This window comes from Solanum verrucosum, unplaced genomic scaffold, assembly GCF_900185275.1.
Source record: "Solanum verrucosum unplaced genomic scaffold, falcon-dt-bn FXZP01000007.1, whole genome shotgun sequence".
Classification (NCBI taxonomy): Eukaryota; Viridiplantae; Streptophyta; class Magnoliopsida; order Solanales; family Solanaceae; genus Solanum; species Solanum verrucosum.
In genome coordinates, this window is record NW_026020177.1 from 6,338,651 (window position 1) to 6,363,929 (window position 25,279).

General features: G+C 31.9%; 1 non-coding gene across 1 annotated transcript; it reads left to right on the top strand.

Moving 5' to 3' along the window:
• Positions 1-3,291: 3,291 nt before the first annotated feature.
• LOC125829146 (small nucleolar RNA snoR135) lies at positions 3,292-3,442 on the top strand. Its single transcript, XR_007443081.1, has one exon. It is a non-coding gene; the product is annotated as a small nucleolar RNA snoR135 (small nucleolar RNA).
• Positions 3,443-25,279: the final 21,837 nt, after the last annotated feature.

Sequence of the window (25,279 nt, forward strand, 5' to 3'; positions counted from 1 at the left end):
ACCACGAGTCGTGAAGTGGCTCGTGAAGGGTGCCTTGGCTTGGCACCTTTTCTAGGCAAATTGTCTTGCCACCACGAGTGGCACCACGGCTTGTGGTGGCCACCACGGGTCGTGAAGACCCTTGTGGTGATTGTAGCTAGTGTCTAGATGGTGTTTCATGCACCTTAGGCTCCCACAATGCCAAGGCAAGACCAAGACACCTCCCACGATCTGTGGTCAAGATCATGAGTCGTGGTGAAGGTCGTGGTTCCTAGGCAGTGGCTAGGCCTTAATGCCATGCCTCACACATGCCTAAGGGACCTTCACAAACCGTTTCACGGACCGTGGTAAAGACCACTGGTCGTGAAAGTGGTTGTGGCCCTTGGGCAATGTCTAGCCAACTTAGGGCAGCCTTGGCCTTTGGCTTAGGCTTCCCCCTTTTTGGCTTGGCTCTTGGCCTTGCACCCTCATCCAAACCTTAAAAGGTTTTCTAAGCTTAGGGGTCTAGTACGTACTTTAACGTTTAACAACTAAACCCCTAAGCTCATGACATTAACCCTCACATTTAGGCTCTAGTTCATCCTACCATTTTGCAAGTCGTTACACTTACTTTCATTATTTTGATACATAATTCTTCTAATGTTTTTATCTTTACTAGTTTATGTTCATTTGCGTTGCACGTGTGTCCCATGTTAATTAGTACAATTTTTTAAAATGATATAGATGATGCTAAAACATGTAAGTAATAAGTGACTAAATTTAGGAAAGGGTAGTTGTTTGAAGCTATAAACAATTAATTGAATTGGTATAACATTTTTCTTATGTAGTTCTTATATATCTCATACTCAGTGTGACACTGTCCTTATTTTTTTAATATTTCAATAACATATAGTTTATAGGTAAACATAAAAACGTTGATTATGTTTGTAAATGTTTCATATCTTAAAGTTGGTGTCTTATTTTTAAGAAACTATAGTATCCTCCTTCTTACATCCACATACATATCAAGATGTTGTTTCCGAATAAAAATTGTATTTCATAATGTAGAAATATTTATTAACATATGTTTTCTTTGAGATGGATAATGTATCGTTGTTAATTTCACGGGGTACACTTGAAAAAATCATATTTATTTGTAATAGATAATTGCATGTACAACTTTCTTTGTTTGATTCAAGATTATGAATCCTTCATGTGTAAATTTTATATGATAATATTAACTAAATTGTTTTAATATAATAGTATTACAAAATATAACATAATCAATCCACATACACAAACAAGCTAGAACTTAATACAAATGGTTGAAATAATCCAACTGATTTGACAGCATCAGGGGTGTAGCTGACTAAAATGGTGCAATTTTCTAAAGACAATGGCACAATCCTTGTTTATGATTATGCATATGTTATGTATATATGTGACGACAATCCAAAGCCCAATGTGAGATTACTGGACCCAAACACGTAAGTTCAGATCATGTTGTTTGGTCAACAATAAGCTTTATTCTGTTTTCTAGTGAAAGCTTCTGCTATCATTTGGTCAATCATTATAGCATGTAACAATATAGTATAGATGACAAAACTCATAATGTTTGTATATCAATTTGTTATCAGTTACTTATCGGCTGCAATGATCCATCTACTTCTATTACTTTTTTTAATCCCATTACAACCATACCTCAATTACATGCTTCTTAGAATCGGCATATGCATTCTCAATATTTATTTCACTCTATTTGGATCCATTTCATTCTCGTATTTATTATGGATCTCAAACAATACAAGTTCTCTATATTTTCTAATGAGACACATCTTAACAAACTAAAAAGATTCCTAGTGAATTGGCCTAATGTATGTTTATCTTCTTCACGACTAAGCATAATTCCATTGATATAACTATCATATCTATTACGTACCTGATGATGCGATGGAGAAGGGAAGAGTTCACAATTGCAAGATAAGATATGAAGCAAAGAAAAATAAATAAAAATTAGTAATTAGCAAACACAAAGGCTAAGCAAATACAAGAGAAAACTATAAAAAGTATTAGAAGTAAAAAATGATAATTAATTTACAATATATATATACATAGAAAATGAAATAACTATTCATATTCCAAAACTGAAGAGTTTATGCATTAGTTATACCATTCAATTAGTTAAATGATTAGAAAACTGAAAATATTTAATTTAATACGGAAAACTAACTAAATGCTTTGAAAACATAAAATATTTAATTTAATACGGAAATCTAACTAAATGCTTTGAAAAACAGAAAATAATATACAGTTTAAATAGCTGAAGTTGTATGGTTGCTGGAAAATGGGATTGTGCCATTGAAGAGACATACTCATAATTGATAAATAAAAAATTAACTTTTGAGTTGGATTAATAATTAATAATTAATAATTAATTAATATATATAATTTATAATATTTTTATATAATGTAGGGATAAAATGGTAATCAAACTTTGCACTTTGGAGCTTCCCACTTTTAGTAATATATATATATATATATATATATATATATATATATATAATAAGCTTTTATAGATGATCTACCCATCTATAGTTACATTTAAAGAAAATCAATCAAAAAAGACGCCAAATCTCTATATTAATAAATGTGAAAATTACATAACTTGATATATACACGTGCAACACACATGCTGAAAAACTATTACTCCCTCTGTCCAATTTATGTAGCACTTTTCATTTTTTGAGAGTCAAACAATTTAAGTTTGATCGGGAATTTGCGCATGAAATCTTCAAATTTTTTTAAATGAAATTTATATATTTGTAAACTACGTAAAAAGTACTATAAGTCACAACAATTGATAATTCAAAATGTTTAAAAGATCTATGAAAAATATACGATTAAAGTTAAACTTGTTTGAATCTTGAAATCCAAAAAATGCCACATTAAATGAGACGAAGGGAGTACAACATAAAAAGTCAAAATCATATGTCTAAACAAAATTTCAACTTTATCTCATAATTTTATGTTGCATAGCAACGGGCTCCATCCAAAGTTTTAGGTCAAATTTGAGTTTAATATGGGTAAAGCCCAATAATAAGGGTAATTTGGTAATATTCTACCATTGTTGAAACCCTAATTCGTCCCATGCTTTTGCTATATAAGGACGCTCCATTCTCTTTCAGTCAAGCCACACAGTGAGTTCGACTCTCAGTAAACAGCAATGATCTGAGCTTAATTTTCTGATTTTTTTCTTTCCTTCATCATTTTCATATGAACAAATCTATTATTTTATATTTTTATTATAAAGAGTATTTTTATTTGGAGAAAAAATAAGCAGGGATTGTGTGTATCGGCTTTTTGCTATTATAAATGCGCTTTGCTCGAAAGTGTTCTCTGCAAAATTAATTAATATTTGGGGAAGATGGGCAGTTGTGTTTCATCTCTTCACTGGAAATTTTCAACAATCATTTTCCCCACATTGTTCTTTTCAATTACTATTTTCACATCTCTTTTCATTTAAATCTTAACGTTTATGAAGATGAGACAACTTGAAATTGCATCAAATTTATTTCAGAATTTGTAATTTTGGGTTGCCTTCGAAGAATTCATGTTTTAGTGAATTGGTAAAGCATAATTACAACTAAGTTATAAAGAGGTTCATTAATATTGGACTGCATATTAGGTTGCGATACTATTTTCAATAAGGGTGTAAAACTCAAGTCAATGATAAATCAAATCAAACAAATGATATTGATTTATTGCTATTTCGTTATTGAGTTAATAATTTTTTAATGGTTTTATAAAATAATATTTGAATTTTAATATTGATTTTATTTGTTAAGATAATAATATTAAGATTGTACTCTCTATCTCATTGTAACTTACTTTCTTTTTTAATTTATTTAAAAAAGAATGACATATTTATATATTAAATTAAATAACAATTTAATTATAAAATGTCTATTAAATCTTTAATGAAATGATTTATAGTCACACAAATTTTTATAATTCATTTTGGATCACAGTTTTAAAAGTCTTCTTTTCTTTATTAAACTTTGTGTCGAGTTAAACAACCTCACATAAAATGGGACGAATAAAGTAATAATTTACTTTTACATGTATATAAATATTAAATATTAAATATTAATGTTAATATTTTACTAGTTATTGTCTTTGTTCTTTAGTCTTTAATTTATACTTTAGTGATTTTGAGTTCATAACTTTACATTATATAAAACTAGTGAACTTAGTTGCGCTTCGCGCGGTAATAATTTTTGTAATAGTTATCAATAATAAAAAGTTGCTATCAAATCTATATATTAAAATTCAAGTTTTAATCTAATCTATTGTTAATTTGTCTTCCATTAATTTGTATCATTTTAAAGTGTGATAAAATATGAAGAAAGATTGATCCCTTATATAACCTTATGTCGTCAAATACGATAAAATGTGTTTACTCCACTTAAACATGTGAAAGTGAACAATAATAATAGTTAATTTTTTTTACAGCATCTCTTTAATTGATATGCATTTTGCTATATATTTTTTTATTTTCCTTTTTTTTCTTTATTTTAAAATTGTTTTTCTCTCTTTTTTCCTTGACTTCTTTTTTATCCATCGCCCTTTTACCATTTTGACCATCAATTATTATTTTCTTGAGAGTTAAATTCTAGAACATTGACGTTGGCAGTAAAAATAATTTTTTTTTTGTAAATTCACTTTGAAGCTGAATTTTAAAATTTAAAATATCAATAAAAAGATTTTTCACCTTTTCACTTTAAATTACTTATAAAAATTCAAAAATAACTTATATATGTGTTCATATAAAAAATTTAAACGATTAATTACTTTGAAATAATTATTCTTTAAAAAAATCACAATTTTCACACTGAACGCTTTAATCTTTGTCTCTTCTTTACATTCATTTTTCTCATCCTTTGTTTTGCCCTTACTTCTCCCTCCATTTCAAAATAAATAAGTATTTCCAAAAAATAATATATTTTATCAATTATAATATTACAAACTAATAATTTTATCATATGGCTATTTTGTGTGTTCATGTACTACTCTTATGTCCATGAGTATTACTGTACTTATCCTTCACATATTTTTTTTAAAAGAAAAAGTTAGATGATAAATTTTTGTAGCTTAAAAAGAGAAAAATGTTAATACCTGAAACTAATTTATCTTCACTAAGAAATTGAATATTTGGTAACACTTAATTAGTAGCATCGGAAGAGAAATTGGTAAAAGATATCGTAATTAACAATATGTGATGGATAATTAACTAAAATTTGAATGATTTTCAATATAGTCTTTTCTTCTTTGCATGTGTTATAAAATCATAACTTTGTCATCTCTGATTTTTACCTCTCTCAAGAAAAGTTTTGAATCCTTTTACATGCGGCAGTGGCAGCAATACTTTCAACAATTTTAAAGTTCTTGATAATCAATAAAGAACCTTCAATTAACTTGTATTTGAACCTATTAACTTAATTTCTTTTGTCCATACGATTCACCGAATTATCCAAATATGATAAAATCATAAGTGATTTGAGAATTAAGAAAGTTTCAAAAAGAATATGTATAGAAAAGAATAATAATCATGGAATAAGATATATTTTCGTCAACAAAAATATTATTCAAATTGATCTGTTCGACATGTTCTTGAAAGTAATCACAGTCCATATTTTGTAAATCCCAACATTTTATCATCCAATTTTCTCTATCCGTAATTTATTCTGAAAAAAAAAAGAATATGTCATACTAACAATCCAACTAAAAGCAAGAGGTATAGATTAAGAAAGCTACATTATGAAAAAGATACACCTCTAATCTATGTATAGCACAAAACAATAGACTACGAAAATACACAAAACTAATTTAAAATGTAATTACTCATATATTAATACACATTAAAAGCCATTATAAGTCCTTTTATTTAATAGATTATATATTTAAAATTGAAAAAAAATGAAAAGAAAAAAAAATGAGAAAAAAGTTAAATAACAATGGTGGTCATAGAGAGGGTATCACATCAACTCGTCTACATTTCACTTTATTTTATATATATATTTCAACAGGTCTACACATTTAGTATTATAAGAATATGTAATAAGATACCTTTTCGTCAATAAGAATTATATCTAGATTAATCAATTCGTAGTTTTTCTTGAAATAAATCGCATTCCACGTTCTTCAAATTTTATTTCTAATCATCAAACCATCTATATCAGTAATGATCAACACTGAAAACGAAGAACAATATGTCAGATTAACAATCTAATTAAAAGCAAAATAGACTAAGCAAGCTACAACATAAAAAGAAAAAATAAATTCCAATCTATATATAACACAAAAATATAGAGTATGAAAAGACACAAAATTAATTAAAATACTATTACTCAGAGATTAATACATATTAAAAGCCATTGTAAGTACAAATTAAAAATAAAGTAACGGTTGATGAAAAAAACCGAAAAGGTAGAATTATGATTCAAATGAAATGATATAGTACTCATTAATTTCACAATTATAAAAAATTAAATCTCATAATTAGTGGTAATTTTTAGTCAATTAGTTATTTTGGAATAATTTTAGTTACCACCATTTTAGCAGTGACTTAATCAAATAAAATTAAGCAAAATGCACATTCCATTCTAAGGTATTCACGTCCCTTTTAAAGTTACTATTAATTTAATCCTAAAATATATAATCAAATTAACATTCCTTTTTTGGTTAACTTTTTATATGTATAATCAAATTAATGTTACAACAATTTTATAGGCATTACACAATTTAATTTGGAAGGAAGGGTTAAATGTTTTAAATGCTCATAATGAGGGAAGATAATATTTTCTTTATCAGATTTTTTAATAGAAAATGAAGGAAAAAATTGAAAATTATGGAAAAATAGATAAATAGTGATACTGACCATTGAGGCATGCCACATCAACGAGCTGATATTCAGCTATATATATATATATATACTAGTAAAGAAAGCCCGGGCGCTGCCCGGGCCCAACATTAATAAAGTTATATTGTTACTCTCTCCGTCCCATATTAGATGAACATCTTACTAAAATATTTTTTTCATATTATTTGAGCACTTATTAAATTAGGATAGAATTAATTAATTGTTTTCCATTTTACCCCTACAATTAAAAAGAAAGCCCGGGCGCTGCCCGGGCCCAACATTAATAAAGTTATATTGTTACTCTCTCCGTCCCATATTAGATGAGAATCTTACTAAAAATATCTTTTCATACTATTTGAGCACTTATTAAATTAGGATAGAATTAATTAATTCTTTTCCATTTTACCCCTACAATTAATATGACCATTCCTATATTGTATGTGTATTTTTTTAACTCATTTCAATGTACATTGATATAAACAAAGGGCAAAATGGTGAAGCCTTTCAATGTATTAATGATTTCTTAATCACCGTGTAAAGTTAGAAGTGCCCATCTAATATGGGACGGAGGGAGTATAGTTTATGTATTGTTATAAAATTAGTAAAGATTGTTATAATATATTTTGCTCATAAGTGAGCTAATATAGAAACTTATTTGTCATTTGTCTTTTTAATTTCAATTTTAAATAGCAAATAACTGTAGCGATAAGATTGAGGGTAGAAATGAAGCATATCTTTCTAAATTTAAGTAAAAATAAACAAAGTAGAAGTAACATTAGGGTTATCGATAGGACGATTCATTCGGTTATTTTAAAAAAAATTATATCATTCAAATTTTCGGCTATTTTATAACGTATAACCAAAATTAAAATTTTAAAATCATCCCAATCCTAATTAATGTGACAGAAGCAGTACAAAATTTAGTCTTTTTTTGTTGTCTTGTTATTATTTATTGTAAATTACAGTACTTTTTATTAAAGTTTTTAATAACATATGTTACTTTTTATGTTTGAGAGTTAAACCAACTTTTTTTTTATATGTATTTTAATTTTATATGTGTTTTGTCCTTTTCCATTTTGAAAAACCAATACTCTCTTCATTTTATTTTATATGTCATTTCTTTTTATAAATATATTGGTTATTCCCTCTTCTTATTGGAACACATGTTGACTTGTGGTGAATACTTATTGTAACACCCCGACTTCTCAAAACGTCTAAATTAACTTGTATCTCCATGGAAAGACAATGAGGGTGGGTAATAAATTAAGAATGATGTGATATGTCCTATTTTAAGTGTTCAAGTGTTGCATCTCAAGTTTTTACGTTAGGTAAGTGGCAAAATAAAAGTTGGCGGAAGTTATCGTAAGTTCCTTCTTAAAGATTTCTCTGAAATTTGGGTCAAATGTCTTGGAGGTTTTCTCCCAATCTATAAAGATTTATGGGGCCCACAAACTATTGAATCGAAGGTCTACGAGTCTAGTTTCCAACGCATCAAACCGTTCATTCATACGACTTCAGAATAGAGAGATATTCGCATTTTCGTGGGACTGCGCAAGCAGGCACGTGAGGTGGGGCCCTAGGTCGGTGGAAAGTTGTATATATCTTCTTCTTCGAGTTTTTTCTCCATTTTAAGCTAAATATATAGAGAAAACATAGAAACCCATTTTTAGGATCAAGTAAAATATCGATTTTCTCGACGTAAGTTCTTGACGAAAGTTGTTCTACGCGTTGGGCTCATCATCGTGGTATAATTTGTTTTATCGATTGCGTAGCATATCACATTTTAATGTTGGGACAGCAGGGGTTTGAATATATTTAAAGGTTTTGAGGTGAATTACGAACCTAAGATCGAGGTAAGACCCTTCTTTCATCGACTCTAGCTTTTATAAGCACCAAATAGCAATTTGCGACGGAAACACATATCTTTTATTGTATTGTCATGGTATCTTTTATTTTGTGTGTTGATTACGGTCCTACCTTGTTGTAGTATCGAGGGAGTTACGGGTTAAAGTCTTTAGGCGACGTGAATTTAGCGAAAAAGGTATGTTAAGGCTATTCTCTTCCTATGGCATGTTCCTTAAAGCTTAGGAGCAATGTAATTGAGATGTTATCGTTGTTATACTTGTAGCCATTATTGTTGATTGTTGGCTGCTCGAGTGCGTATAATCCTCTCTTATCGGGATTCTTATTCAGTAGTAACATTCGTATGTTGGACACGACTTAGAGGCTAATTGTATAAGTTGCCTATAACTAAATTGCTCACTTTTAGCTGTTGGATTGTTATTGTTGCCATTGGGCTATTGTTGTTAGCTGCAGGAATGTGATCTATGCCTAGCAGGGTTATGTTCTGCCTACAGGGCTGTATGGATGCCTAAAAGGGCTATGAGTTGCCTATGGGGCTATATTGATGCCTAGAAGGGCTATGAGTTGCCTACGGGGCTATATTGATGCCTAGAAGGGCTATGAGTTGCCTACAGGGATATATATTGATGCCTAAGAAGGTTATGTGCTTCCTACAGGGCCATGTTGTTGCCTAAGAGGGCTATGAGATGTCTATAAGCTATGTTGATGCCTAAGAGGGCTATGTGACTGCCTGCGGGGCTAGGAGACTACCGATAGGGGTATATAGGCTGATTGGCACCTTCCGGGCTTATGGGGGCCTGAGTAGGTGGTCTTGTGTGCTGTTTGTACCTACCGAGCTTATGGGGGCTTGGTTAGGTTGTTGTTTTATTATTTTTGATAAATTTAGATTTAGAAGCAGGTCAGTACAATTATCTTATTCTTAATTTATTTATCAGATTATTCCAGTATATCAGGATACCTCATCACAGTCTATTGCCTTTCATACTCTGTACATTATTTTGTACTGACGCCCCATTGCCTTGGGGCGCTGCATTCATGCATGCAGGTCCTGACAGACGACCGAGTAGACCTCCTTATCAGCAGGATTGACTTTTATCCGGTTGGTCAGCCCCTTTCCTCCGGAGCTGCCAGAGTTGGGAGGTTTGTTAACTTTTGTTGTATATATTCTCATGGGTAGGCTGGGGCCCTGTCCCACCAATCTTTACTACTCTTAGAGGCTTGCAGACTAGTGTGTGGGGTTTATAACTACGTTATGGCCATGCTGGCCTAGTTTTGTTGGTTGCTGAAGCTTGCTGGTTGTGTGATGCGTTGTCTTGTTATATGCATACTTTCAGTTTTGGTATAGAGATCATGGTGGCCTTGACGGCCCAATCAGGACTTCTGTGCTAGTTGACAATTTCTTTATATGAATTCTTGGGAGTAGTTGTTTCTTTTGTAGATCTGTTGACAGGGGCCTTGCCGGCCGAGGGCTTAGTTTTAAGCCGAGATATACTTGTTTGTTTTCTTAATTGCATGTGATTGCCATGCGCTGGTAGCAAATGGTTCAGCAGGGTCGGCTCGGGCCTGGGTTTTGGCATTAGGAGTCAGTTGCGCCCCCTTGAGTTTGGGGCGTGACACTTATTCCCTCTTCTTATATAGTAATTCATTCGGTTATTTTTTTTAAAATTATATCATTCAATTTTTTGGCTATTTTATACTGTATAACCAAAATTAAAATTTTAAAATCATCCCAATCCTAATTTATGTGACAGAAGCAGTATAAAAATTAGTCCTTTTTTTGTTGTCTTGTAGATATTTTAAGTTATTATTTATTGTAAATTATAGTACTTTTTATTAAAGTTTTTAATAACATATGTTACTTTTTATGTTTGAGAGTTAAACCAACTTTTTTTTATATGTTTTTTAGTTTTATATGTGTTTTGTCCATTTCCATTTTGAAAAACCAATACTCTCTCCATTTTATTTTATATGTCATTTCTTTGTATAAATATATTGATTATTCCCTCTTCTTATTGGAACACATGTTGACTTGTGGTGAATACTTATTTCCTCTTCTTATATAGTAATATATATAGATTTTAAAATCCAAAGTAAGAATCCTATTTATTTATTTTTATTTTTTTTCTTTTTTTTTGTGTTACATATAGTTCATTTCATGTTTGGTACTATATTTTTTATTTTCCAAGTATTTGTAAAGTTACATTATTGTCTTGGTCTAAAATTTATTAGAGTAGTCATATATTTGTTTTTAAGCATTTTCTTATGGTTAAATAAAAAATCTAACCATTAAGAAAAAGTCAAACAATTAAGGACCAAAATCGATAAAAAAAATATTTTATTGATTTAATGTATTTAAACATTGAAAATCAATAAACAGAACTAATTCAACTGAATCAATTGATGTACACCCCTAATATTCATGCTTCAATCCGTTCCAGTCCATTCCCCATTGGGCCCATTCATTCTCATAGATAGCTATAATTTGAATCACGATTACAAATAGTAGTTATAATTTGTCTAATTGAAATTCATAAGAAATAGTTTTAGGGAGGAGAAAGTGAGCGAGATTAAAAGAATATAGAGGAGAGAGGCAAGCGAAATTTAAAAGAGAAAAAGAGATTGTGTATATCACAAGACAAGTGTCCTGCTACTTATAGGAATGCGGAAGACAAACAAGAGTTGCTAGATGAATCACACGACAACTTGATGAAGGCGACAAAACAAATGAAAAAGTATGTTGACAAACATTGGCAAGCCTTAGAATGAAAGTTTAGGGATAAATTGTAGCTGAAACTTACTCCAGAAAGAAAATCAGTAGCAGAAAGATTCATCATGGACTGATTTTGAAATATGATGGACCTTTTGAAGTCATAGAAAAAATGGGTGAAGTCACTTATCGGTTGAACTTAACGAAAAGACGAAAGATTCACCCTATATTACACGTGAGCCTTTTTGAAGTCTTTCCATGAGGATGCTGAGGATCCAACAAGGTGAACAACCAGATGTGCTCCTCATGTTGTGCAGAAGCAGTTTGAGGAACAACTTGAAAAGATTATAAATTATAGGACTTTGGGTCAAAGCAAGAAGAATCGACGAATAGAGTTTCTGGTTTAGTGTTATCTCCTGTATTCAAATTAGCAAACTAGAAATAATAAAAGATGAAAAGAAAAACACAAAGAACTATCCGAGTCCACAGAACCCACTGTGTGTCCTTAAGAAATTTAATCCCCTCAAGTACCCGAGGTTGTAGATTAATTTCTCCCAAGATAAAACGGATTAACCATTAAAGAAGTAGCGGTACCTCAAACTTCGATAATTTCAACGAACTCAAAATGACAGCAACGAATCACACACACAGACACGATCGATCGATTTTGTTTTGTAAGAAATGTATGCAAAAGAAGGGAAGAATTCAATCCAGAAAAATGAGAGAAAACCTCCCTATTTATAGCCAACAAAGGGTAAAGGTCACAACTCTTTGGAAAGAAGACAACCTTTCAGAAAGGTCACAACACTTTGGAAAAGACATAACCTTTCAAACGGTCACAATCCTTTAGAAAGGACACAACCTTTCATAAAGTTCACAACCCTTCGGCATAGTCACAACTCTTCAAGAGAGTCACAACCCTTCATTTCCTGTTCACACCTTTAAAACCCAACAATCCCCCACATGAATAGGGAATGACTATTGTTAAAACATATGCATGAAAAACTGTGTGATTCGTAATTAAGGATTGATTGCCTCTGGATAAGTGGATTTCCCTTTGAACTTTCCGTAGTGAATATATATCAGATATACTCGGTCAATCGGTAGATTTGATATCTTTGAACCGTCGAGCTTTGGTGTATACCTAGACAACATAAGTCACACAATCAACCCTTGAACTGTTTTTGGTTCTCATTGTTTTGTTCGTTTCAGCCATGAACACATCTCGATTTATAAGTGCGTAGAGAACTGGCCTTACCGGATTCTCCTTGAAGCGGCTTACACTTCACACTTACATAGGTGATTTCTAAATGTGTTATCCCGTAGATACACCATTTGATATACCCTGTATCAAACTTAGAAATCATTAAAAAGTCCTAATGCCTTTATCTTTGTTACTGAACATTGTCTTATCATGAGAATGGACCATAAAAAATATTTTGACAATGTTGAACCGTCATCAATGACTTTGTTTGATCTCCTTGAACCTAGATCTTGGGATCTCCAGTCTTCTAGGTAGAGTTACCGCCACAATGACTTGTTCTCGGCCATAGTACCATTCCCTTTGATAATCTATCAACTCCCTCTCTAGTTAGGCCTTTTATAAGTGGATCCGACACATTATCCTTTGACTTTACATAGTCAATTATGATAATTCCACTAGAGAGTAGTTCTCTAACGATATTATGTCTACGTCAGATATGACGAGACTTTTCGTTATACATCATGCTCCATGCCCTACCTATTGCAAATTAACTCTCACTGTGTATGCATACTGGAGCTAAAAGGTTTGGGCCAAAAATCTTTCAAGAAATTTTGGAGTCATTCAACTTCTTTACCGGCCTTATCTAGAGTGATAAACTCAGATTTCATAGTAGAGCGAGCGATACATCTCTGTTTGGAAGATTTCCAAGAGACTGCTCCTCCACCAAGAGTAAATACATATCCACTCGTGGATTTTACTTCATTTGACCTGGTGATTCAATTTGCATCACTATATTCTTCCAATACTGTTGAATATTAGTTATAATGCAAAGCAATAGTTTTTTTTTTAAGTATGTTTTAATTACTTCAAAACTCTTTTTATTGTCATCCAATGAGTTTGATTGAGATTACTCGTGAACCGACTTAGTTTATTAATAGCATATGCTATATCTGATTGCGTACACTTCATGATATTTATCATACTTCTCAATACTCTAGCACAATCCAATTGTGAGTCACTTTTGCCTTCATTCTTTTGAAGTACAAATCTCACATTTATTGGAGTCTTGACAATATTGAAATCCAAATGCTTGAACTTGTCAAGTACATTTTCAATCACATCAGTAACTTCAATGTCTTTCATATCAAAGTAACTTTCTAGCATATGCTTAGTAGCATTTATGTTAGAAATGTCTCTTTTGACGATCACAATGTCATCAACATAAAAACAAATAATGACCTTGTGATTTGGAGTGTCTTTAATGTAAAAACATTTATCACATTCATTAATCTTGAATTCATTTGCCAACATAGTTTGGTCAAACTTCGCATGTCATTATTTGGGCACTTGTTTTTAGTCCACAGAGTGACTTAACAAGTTTACAGACTTTCTTTTCTTTACCAGAACCACAAAGCCCTTGGGTTGTTCCATGTAAATTTTTTCCTCCAATTTTCATTTAAAATAAAAATGTTTTCACATCCAATTTGACGAATTTGAAGGCAATATTTCGCAACTAGCGCAATTAACATTTGAATTGATGTAATCCTAGTTAGTGCTATTATCTGTCAAACAAGGCTTTCTTATTGTCTAAAGCCTATGACAACAAGTCTGTCTTTGTATTTGTCAATAGTTTCATCAACTTTCTTTTCCTTTTGTAGATCCACTTTGAATCCAAAAATTTATTTCCTTGAGGAAGATCAACCAACTCTCAAGTATGGTTGCTCAAGATTGAATCTATCTTACTGTTGAAAAACTTTTCTCAAAGAGAATGAGTCCACAAAGGACATAACTTTTAGAATATATGAGACTCATTTTCAAGAAGAAATGTTACAAAATCAAACTCGTAGGAAGTAATTTGTCTATTGACATTTACTACACCTCCGAATCTCTTTATTAAGTACATTCTCCTTTGGTTCTTTCCAAGGTCGTTCAGACCCTTCACTTGACTATCCAACAATTCGGACTTATGAACTATAAATCGACATGCTTTACTATTTGTAGCATATCCAATGAACATACAATCCAAAGTCTTAGGTCCTATTTGATCTGTTTGGGAATAGTTCCCTCATTTCCATTTCTCATATGAAATAGACTGTATTGGAAATTGTTTGATCACTATCTTTCAAGAGTTATTGCTTGTATAAACTTTAAGGGACGACAAACAATTCTCTATCAGGATACAACAAAGACTGAACAAACACAACTTTCTGTTGCTCCCTTTCTTAACAAACAAATGTTTTTTTTTTATTATTTGTTACTCCCTTTACTAACAAACAAAACTTTTTGTTTCTCTCTTCATGAACAGACAAATTTTGTTGTTGTTCTCTTTTGCTATAATGATAGCACCCCCACAAAATTTGTGGTAAACCTGTACTTATAAATAGGACATTCAACATTTCCTTCAAAGTTCGGTTTTTTCCTGTCAACAATTTCATTAGATTGAGGTGAGAATGTGCAGTAATTTGATGGATGATTCCATTTTCCAAATATATTTCTGCAAAGGAAGATTCATATTTTCTACATCTACCACTTCTAATCATGACAATCTTTTTATCCAATTGATTTTCAACTTCAGTTTTATATTGCCAATATGTTTCTATTGCTTCATCCTTACCATTCAGTTTATAAACATAACAGTGTCTAGTGCAATCGTCAATAAGGGCAATATGACCCAAATGTTTGTTTTACAACACAAACATAACATATCACTTTTCACCAATGTTCATGTCTATAAAAAATTTTTAATAGACATATCTTTTCATGAAAAATCACAATATTTTAAAGTGAAACTTTTTCATCAAAGAATACAATTCTTTTCAATGAGTAATATAATTTTGTGGTTTCATACTAGTCATATCATATACTAGTAAAGAGAGACTCAACGACCACGGTATCAAATATACTCCAAGAATTTTGTGGGTCTAACATAATACAAGATTGTCATTAAATTTCATATCTTGTACTTTCAAATTTAAAGTAGATAGTAAATCTAATTTTGTCTTTATCACAAGTAAAGAACCCCCCACATTTTAAATATGTTCTCAAAAATATTTTTCAAGTATTTCAAATTATTTTCCACATATTTTTTTCCATGCTTACACATTGGCAACACAAAGCCTTCTTTTGGAGATTTAATCTATATAAACCCCCATTGCAGGCACAAAAACCACTAATTTTATGTCACTAGTGTTTTTTTTCCCTTTTTGTCACAATTAGACAAATCACTTAGTATTTAGAATACTAACAATAAAGATTCAATCTTTATACAACTTGTTTCTAGTTTAACGATGAAGTTTTTATATTCTTCTAATCGTTAACCGAATGAACCTTGAATTCTGATGAAGTTTTAATATTCTTCGAATCAGTTTTACATTCAGACATAGTAGTAAACCAAAAAGGTTTTAATCTCTAGAAACCTCAAATACAACACTGTTTCGAGCTAATGATGAAGATTTTATTTATTTTTCAATCATTTAGCCTTAATATTCCTGACGAAGATTTTGTACTCTTCAAGTCAAAATATTCATTCAAACAGAGTATTTAACAAATTGGTGAAGTTTCTATATTCTTCAAACCAATGCACAATCTGATTTGTTCGTTAAGTTCTTATATTCTTCAAATCAAAGGAGGAAAAAAAATCTCCAAAAGTCAAACACAATCAAATTTCACATGGAGTAGAAAACTACAAAAGTTTTATTTTTTCTCCTCTAAACAGAATACATATTGATAATAATAAAGATATATTCTGAGATCATCACATAATGATCATCTATCCTAACATTTATGAAATAAATTTCATAACTTATAAAGGATAGAAAAAGAAAATAATAATCAAGAAAAATAAAGATAGAACCTGATTTTTACTCTCATTGAATCATATTCTATCTATCAGCAATAATTCCATGCAAGTCACTTTTCTTGCTAATTTTTTTTTTCTTTTCTCAGTTTCCATCATATTGTTATTTTCCTCAAGAAGACATTTAATTTCAACAAGAAACTAAACTCATGTTCAAATATTGTTAGGAGACAACATTTATTCATTTACTTCTTCTCATAGTTATATAAAACCAAGAATATAGGGAAAAAATTAAAGTTCTCATCTTAGCCTTTATGCACAAAATAACTTTTCTCATTGAAAAGAAAACTGAAGGGGTGCAATGCTTGAATGCACTTGGGAAGAATATAAAATAATCTTACCCATCCAAGGAAAACTTACTACAAAAAATATACTCGAACATATTAAAGTAGTACTAATTCATCCCAAATCTCTTTAATCATATGATAAAATAATTCTCTTTTTCTTCTTTTTCTTTCCCCATAAAAAGAGCACAAAAAATAGAAGTAATTTCCTTACCACAGAAAATACCAACATTAAATTTCTTAAGCTTATTATCTCCTGTATTCAGATTAGCAAACCAGAAATAATAAAAGATGAAAAGAAAAACACAAAGAACTATCCGAGTCCACAGAACCCACTGTGTGTCCTTAAGAAATTTAATCCCCTCAAGTACCCAAGGTTGTAGATTAATTCCTCCCAAGATAAAACAGATTAACCATTAAAGAAGTAGCAGTACCTCAAACTTCGATAATTTCAACGAACTCAAAATGACAGCAACGAATCACACACACAGACACGATCGATCGATTTTGTTTTGTAAGAAATGTATGCAAAAGAAGGGAAGAATTCGATCCATAAAAATGAGAGCAAACCTCTCTATTTATAGCCAACAAAGGGTAAATGTCACAACTCTTTGGAAAGAAGACGACCTTTCAGAAAGAAGACAACCTTTCAGAAAGGTCACAACACTTTGGAAAAAGGCATAACCTTTCAAACGGTCACAATCCTTTAGAAAGGACACAACCTTTCATAAAGTTCACAACCCTTCGGCATAGTCACAACTCTTCAGGAGAGTCACAACCCTTCAGGAGAGTCACAACCCTTCATTTCCTGTTCACACCTTTAAAACCCAACATTTAGTTGAAAGGAAAGAAAGTGTGTGATGCAATTTGGGAAAACGGATCATAATTATGGCAGTTTGAGTACATGATTAGGGCGTAGTAGATTCTAACTCATCGAGGAAGATAAGCTCATCTCGTGGGGGAAGCTTGAAAGACCTTCAACTTGATGGTTCGAGACTTCGAGTGACTCGCGGTTGGCTAGGGATTTACATGATGAACCTAGCCAAAGCCCAATAACTTTGGTCAAGATCAAGTTCAATTGGAGAAAGACCTTGGCATTGGCGTGGCTAAGGAATGCAAGGCAAGATATGGCTAAGGCATAACAAAGGCTGGAAAAAGTGTAGACAATGCAAGGATGTGATATGACATGATTGTGGTTAAACAAGTATGTGGACTGCGTGCAGACGACTCAGGATATTGGACCAATGGCATGCTGTGCGGGGCAGGACTTGCGCACAATGTAGGAACGTGGGTACACGCGAAGCTGGCGCACATTACTGAAATTGGGCGACAGATTTGAAGGCTGCCCATGTGTGCCTCGCACATGCGTGGGCAGTTGGGTAGTTTTTCAATATCTAGCAATTTGTGGCTTGCCGGCATTTTAGATAAGACTTGTAAATTCGAATTTGAATTATGCCTATCAGTTGGGAATGACAATAAAATAAGACAGACCATGTGCCTGGCATGTTAGGATATTGTGGCCTATTGATTGGCACAAACAAAATCGTTACAGGCAGAGTGTTGGCCTTGGTCGAACTTTGTAGGCTAAGTATTTTTGTGATTCTTTGTGGCACAACTTTGAATACAAAGTTGAGAAGTGATTCGCGTAGGTATGATCTTGTGTTATTTATTTTTATATGTTTGTCAAAGTGTTAAACTAGATTGACGGAAAAAAGAATAGGGATGAGTCTAAGGGTGCTAGACTGCCTAGTGGATTAGATAAAAAAGGATTTGACCCCGTAATAGTAGCCACCCTTATGTATGGCATATGTGTGTCGTGTTAATAGTAAAATATGTGTTACTAAAGGTTATTTCCGATAGTATTGCCAAAAGTGCAAAAAAAAATAAAAAAAATAAATATGAAAGGCTCACATAAGTATTAGTGCATACGTATGCCAATCATACACACTATTTATCTAGTCATTAAAATACTACAGTTGAGTGAAATATGTGAAACAAAATCACTCCAGTACAATTTAGAAGTTTGTTGTAATAATTTTATATAGATGTAGAGGTGCAGTTTTATGTTACAATTCATATTAACACCTCATTTAACCCCTACCCCAACAGTACCTCTACTCCCCCACCCACGTCCTCCACAACCTCCATCTCTTCTCTCTTCCTTCAACCTCTCTTTACACGTTTGTATGTCTAAATATCAAGAGCTAATTCGTACTAATCGGCACTATATGTAAGGGTTTGTTACTTTTGTTTCATATTGTCATGTATCTGGAAGTTCAATTCTTTTGTGTATCTGAGAGAGTTCATATTGCTTTAAATTACAGTTTTAAATTTTTTTACAAATTAAGAGCTACATTATTTGATTTTGGGGTTTCTCAAATCATTTTCATGGCTGACAATAACTCACAACCGCTAGAAATAAAGAAAGAAAAATTGCATACAAGAAGATGAAGTTTACAATTACAGAATTATTTTGGGTTTATGATTTCATTATTTTAGGAGGATTTATTAGAGTTGATACGCTAGAAAATTTGTAAATCTGTCAGAGTTGTTAATTAATACTCAACTACTCCTTTAATTAGGAAAACAACTACACACATCTAATTCAGAATTAATAAAACATGTTACCGTCAGAAACATGTAACTCAATTTTTTTTAACCTTCAGATACATGTATTCAAAGACCAAAATCTGTTAGAATTCTTAATTAATACTCAATTATTCCTTTAATTAAGGATAACATTTACACATATTTAATTAAAAAAATAATAAAATATGTATCTCAATTTTTTTTAACTATACGGATACATGTACCTAGCGAGTCATGATACGTGTATCCAAATGTAGAATTATGGTGTATGAAGTAATCTTTTAAACTAACGTGAATCCTAGTTATTAGAACCTAAACAAGTGGGATTTATATAGTTTGCTTATTTAATAATAATAAAAATAAAAGGGGTTGGAATCCCCACAATTCGTGACAAAAATATTTATTTTCGTACAGTTCTACCATCGATGAAACAATGCTCTTTGATTGAGGCCTAGAGCTAATCAAGCCAATAGTAACCTAAATAACCACAAACATTACACATCAAAGGACAAGTGTGCAAATACACAACTAAGAAAAGTAATGATACTGCTGCAAACAATTAGAAAAAGTAAGAGAAAACCCTCCAAATTGCTAACACTGCACATCATTTGGTTGGGAGAACTTAATTATGTCAATACAGATGCATTCTACTGAACCACGACTACATTGATGTTATCCATATTGCTAAACACAACATTCACTTAAATTATTCTAACATCTAGTCAAATCCTACAATTATATTGTCGTAACTAATTATCTAATATGATTAGAAGGAACTTGAATGATTTCCACTACAATTACTATAATTGGATGATCTTGCATTCATAGGAGAAGGGGTTGACTAGCCGCATCACTTATATGTAAAAAAAAAGGGAAAATAGCCAAAAGCCCTCTCAACCTATTAGCCAATTTTCAACTACACACTTATTTTATACGGGGTCCTATTACCCTCCTGAATTATTTAAATATGGAATAATCACCTCCCTGAAAAGGCATAACCAATTTTATGTCAAAGTTGTGCAACACACGCGATGAATCACTGTACATTCATTTTTTTTTCCATGTAAATTATAAGCCTAATCAAAATAATAACTTAATAATCCCCTGTAAAATTATGTAAAGTTTCTATTGTTATCAAACTTAGAAATTGAAATTTACAAAAAATGCTTTCAAATAGAGATTGTTTTTCCAAAATACTAATGATTTCTTTAGAGAATAATAAGAGAAAATGATGAAAAAATCTCTACACCAAATAAAGAAGAAGAACAACTCCATAGCAAGTCTACTTAAACTTTCAATTTGAAATCCAACCCCAAAACAAAATTCCACAAATAAGTATTCACAAATGTGGGAGTGAATAACAAATTTGGTAAGAATGAAATTAGAAAGTGAAATTTCAAATTCACCATTGTTGGTTCATTGTGGTTTGACTTCTTTTTATTTATTTATTTTTGCTGAAATTATGAGGGGTTTAAGAAAAAACTTAGAACTCCATTTTTGAGCTTCATATATGAAAGTTTCTTATGAGTTAGGTGATTGTTGTTGCTAAAAACGGTTGATGTATGATTAACTAATCATAAATCAGTAGCTATAAACTGATTTGGAGTTCCTAGAGACGAAATTTAGAAGACCGCCATTGAAAGACTCTGAGAAAAACTTGAAGAAATCATGAAATGAGTATAACAATTTTGTGATATAAAAAAAGGGAAAGAATAAAAAAAATGAATTACTTATATAATCTCCAATGAGATACTGCCACGTGGATTATTTAGTTCAATTTTAGTCATTTTATGTCTTTTTGTTGAACCCTTACGCGCCTACAAGAGGTGTATTCACCTTCTTGGACAGGTCAGCGTTTAAGGGTCACAAAATATCGAAAATAAAAAGTTCGAGGCGGTAATAGGACCCCCATAAAGTATAAGTGTGTAGTTGAGAATTGACTAATAGGTTAAGGGGCATTTGACTATTTTCTCTAAAAAAAATAATACACAATAATTTCTTTTGTATGATAATTTGGCTGCAAAAGGAATATTCTAATTTTAAGCATTTGAATATTTTTGTTGCAACTATCTTGATGATACTTCAGTGGCTGTGAAAATTTTTAGCTACATAAAATTACTTTATGAAACTAAATTTTGTAAGAAATTTTTATGTATTATCTGAATCCAAAGATGCATAAAGCAATTGAAATGAATAAATAATGTGTTATCTTAAAATTTATTTAATTCATAATTATAACTTCAAGATAAGAGTAAAAGTTATTTAATTCATAATTATTAAGCATGTGTATCAAAATTTAACTTCACTACATATTCACATAAAGTAGTTAATGAAAGACATGTAAATCTGTCCCCAATTTTCGTCACAATTAAAGTTAAAAGAAGATGAACATATTGAGTCAAGAGAGAAGCTCAACAAAGTACTTAATATGGGGTGAAATTCATGAACATAAACATAATTCTATAATAATTTCATCTTGAAATAGTTAGCTTAGGTCCCAAAAGAGATTTACAATTTTAGAGATAATTTTATGATAAGTAGATCACCAAAAGAAACTTTAGATTAAAAAATGTATAATTACCGCATAAGGGGTTTCTTCGTCAGATATTTAATTTCATATAAAAATGACATTGAAATGTATAAATTAAATTTTAAAAAATAGCAGAAGTCCTATACCAAAGAGTTGCAATGGTTGTGAACATCTAATTTTTGACGTATTTAAATTACTCTTACGAAATATATATAATTTTGTTTTGTTTGTTATTTTTATTGTTGATTGTGTTTCTATATTTAAAAATAATTAACCAAAGGGCTCAATTTTAATTGTATTGGACTAAATTTGAACCCAATGTTGGCAGTCCAATCAACAACCAATCGGGTCTAATAACTAAGACTCAAGTTTAATCTCCATCATTAATAATAACTATTGACTCTCATTTGACCCTATCTCAAAAACAAAAGACCGCAAAAATTAAATTATTGGGCCTATTATTTTTTTATTTCTCCTTTCTCCTCTTCTCTTCCCCCACCGCCGTCTGCCAGCCATCATAATCGTTGCGCCGCTACAGCCAGCCGCTACCATCATTAGGGGCAAATTACTCCAAAAATTCACCATCCAACTTTTCCTTCCACCCTCTTCTACGCAAATCCATAAACCATTACTCTTATTTAAAGCCATATTTTATAGATCTAAGAAAAATCGACCACGAATCATCATTTTCTTTTTAGATTTATAGAGTTTCGGTCATCTCCATTCTAACCCTTTACATACACGTGTAGAGCTCTTAAAAGGCTATCTTTCGATGTAAGTTTCATGTCAAAACTTCGTCGAAATTTTTTCCAGCAAGTTTACTGGCGATCTCCATTCACCGTAACACATATATCATTTTTTTCATCCTCTCACCCTCTATTCAGATCTGCCACTATCACTACTATTTCAACCATACAAGTCAAATAATTGCCTCATTATGTCTATTCTTGTTGGTTTGTTTTGCTAGTTTTGTTTGAATTTTATTTCAAATTTTATTATTATTTTTATTAATTTAATAGTGTTTGATCTTCAACGTAGATTGGATGTCAAGAATCAACCCAACGAGTAGTGGAGGCATATACTCTAACACCTCTATAGGAGAACAACCTTCAACCCCCATACCGATTAAGACATGCAGAAAATAATCAAATGAAATCTAACACCCTATCAATATATTGAAAAATCTTATTTGGTTATAAAACCAAAGGTATTTGAAAAGAAACACACTAATATCCCACAAGGAACTAATCTAAACAGGTACAAGAGCTACTATGATGAGACAACATACAAAGGAAAATATGTCACAACTCCCACCATAAGGAAATATGAGTAGAATCTGTAGGAGATCACCATTGCCATCACCTATGAAATATCACTATATCTAGCAACCAGACTATGCCAAATGACATAGAAAGAGTAGTATCATTACAAACACATGTACTGGTAGGCATCATTGGTCGACCTAAACCTACCACATAATATAAAGTAGACATTTAGAAGGAAATATGTAATATGAATATTACATCACCCTAAGATTTTATCCACATACTTTTACCATCGCAAGCATGATGTCCTTAAGCTAAAACACCGTGATCCTAACTTCCTACCTCCTTCCGCTACCAACTCTATTATTAGACATTCGAGCCACTTACCATTCTAAGGTTTCTCAAGACTACATGTTATGTAACCCTAATATCATATCATAGTCTAACCCCTCTATCACATAGAGCTCCCGAATACAAGACCATCACGAACTCTGTTAATCAACCTACTACTTTCCCTCAAGTTCTCATACCAACACCATGGCCCTTTCAGACAAGTACTTGAAAATGGCGTTGTTACGACCCAACCTACTAGGCCGTGCGGGTACCTACTCTAACACCTAGACAGGAAAACCCTTACTCCCTAAACTATTTCATCATGCGGAAAATTTAAGAAGATAAGAGATAAAGCAAAAAGTTCAAGAAGTTTACAAGATACTGAGTTAAAAAAAACCAATATTGAATTTCTAGAATAATTAACACCCCAAGGATCTACTCTAAAGAGGTAGAAGAGATACTAATGATAGGTCATGTAAATAGAATAATATCAAGACACAACTCCCACCATAAGGAAGGAAAGTAGATGATGTTGGAAATAGTCTCCGTCTTCTCCTATGTAACATCACTTACCCTGCAAGCAGACTATGCCAAATGGCATAACAAGAGTAGTATCAGTACAAGCAACATGTACTAGTAGGCATCATCGGTCAACCCATTACCCACCACCTAATATAAAGAAATAAACTAGAAAAAACATGCGATAAGGAAAATAAGCCATCTAACCTTTGCACCCTCTGACCACCTTCTTTGTCTTAACCACAATTAAGAAACAACACAGTGTTGGACTTCTACTTGCATCGCTACCAACTTTGATATAGATTAAGGCCTAACCTTTCTATCACACAGAGAGGAGTTTTTGAAACACACATCGCCCCCAACCCGGCCAACCACTTACTACACGCCTACGATTCTCCACCATAACAATTTGGCCCTTGACCACATAGTATACCATCAAAAGGCTCACTAACCACTCTGGAACGAACCCCCTTCCCAAGGTAGATCCTAGTCATTCCCATTACTTTGCCTCTTAGTCTCTCACCTCCTCATACCTGAGATACATAACACATTTAGCAGTCACAATATAGCAATAAAAAAAAACATTATCACAATACAGAAATTTGTAACATTCAAATTTTCGGTTCTCTTGAATTTATTATTACACATGATGGGCATGATCAATCACAATTCTATCAATTCCTCAATTATGGCACAAGAAATCATATTCATTCACAGAAAATCAATCAACAATGGTCCTGTCATAGAACCCATGCCCATGATGTTAGTGTGTCGGAACGTGACACCTGATCCAATAATGTATCAGAACGTGTGACCCGATCCAATAATGTGTCAGAACATGACCTCAATCCAATATTGTGTCAGAATGTGACACCCGATCCAATAATGTGTCAGAACCTGACATCCAATCCATTCAACCATAATCACAAACACAATCCACACCATAATCAATGATTTACACACTTGTATCATACAATCAGGTAACATATTCCTTGCATGCTATAGATCACAAATAGTCATTTCATTAGATTCATTTAATCTTTCCTTATTCACATACATGCATGAAGACAACGAAAAAGTTAACATGCATATATAACACTAACGGGAAATCAAACCATCACCTACCGCTAAATTCATAGGATAAGTCCACCCATATTGTACATACTAGTTCAACCACAGAGACCACACTTACTATCCTCCCAACATCGTGCTTGAAGGCCTAAACATGAAATCTCCAGTCGATTTACAATAT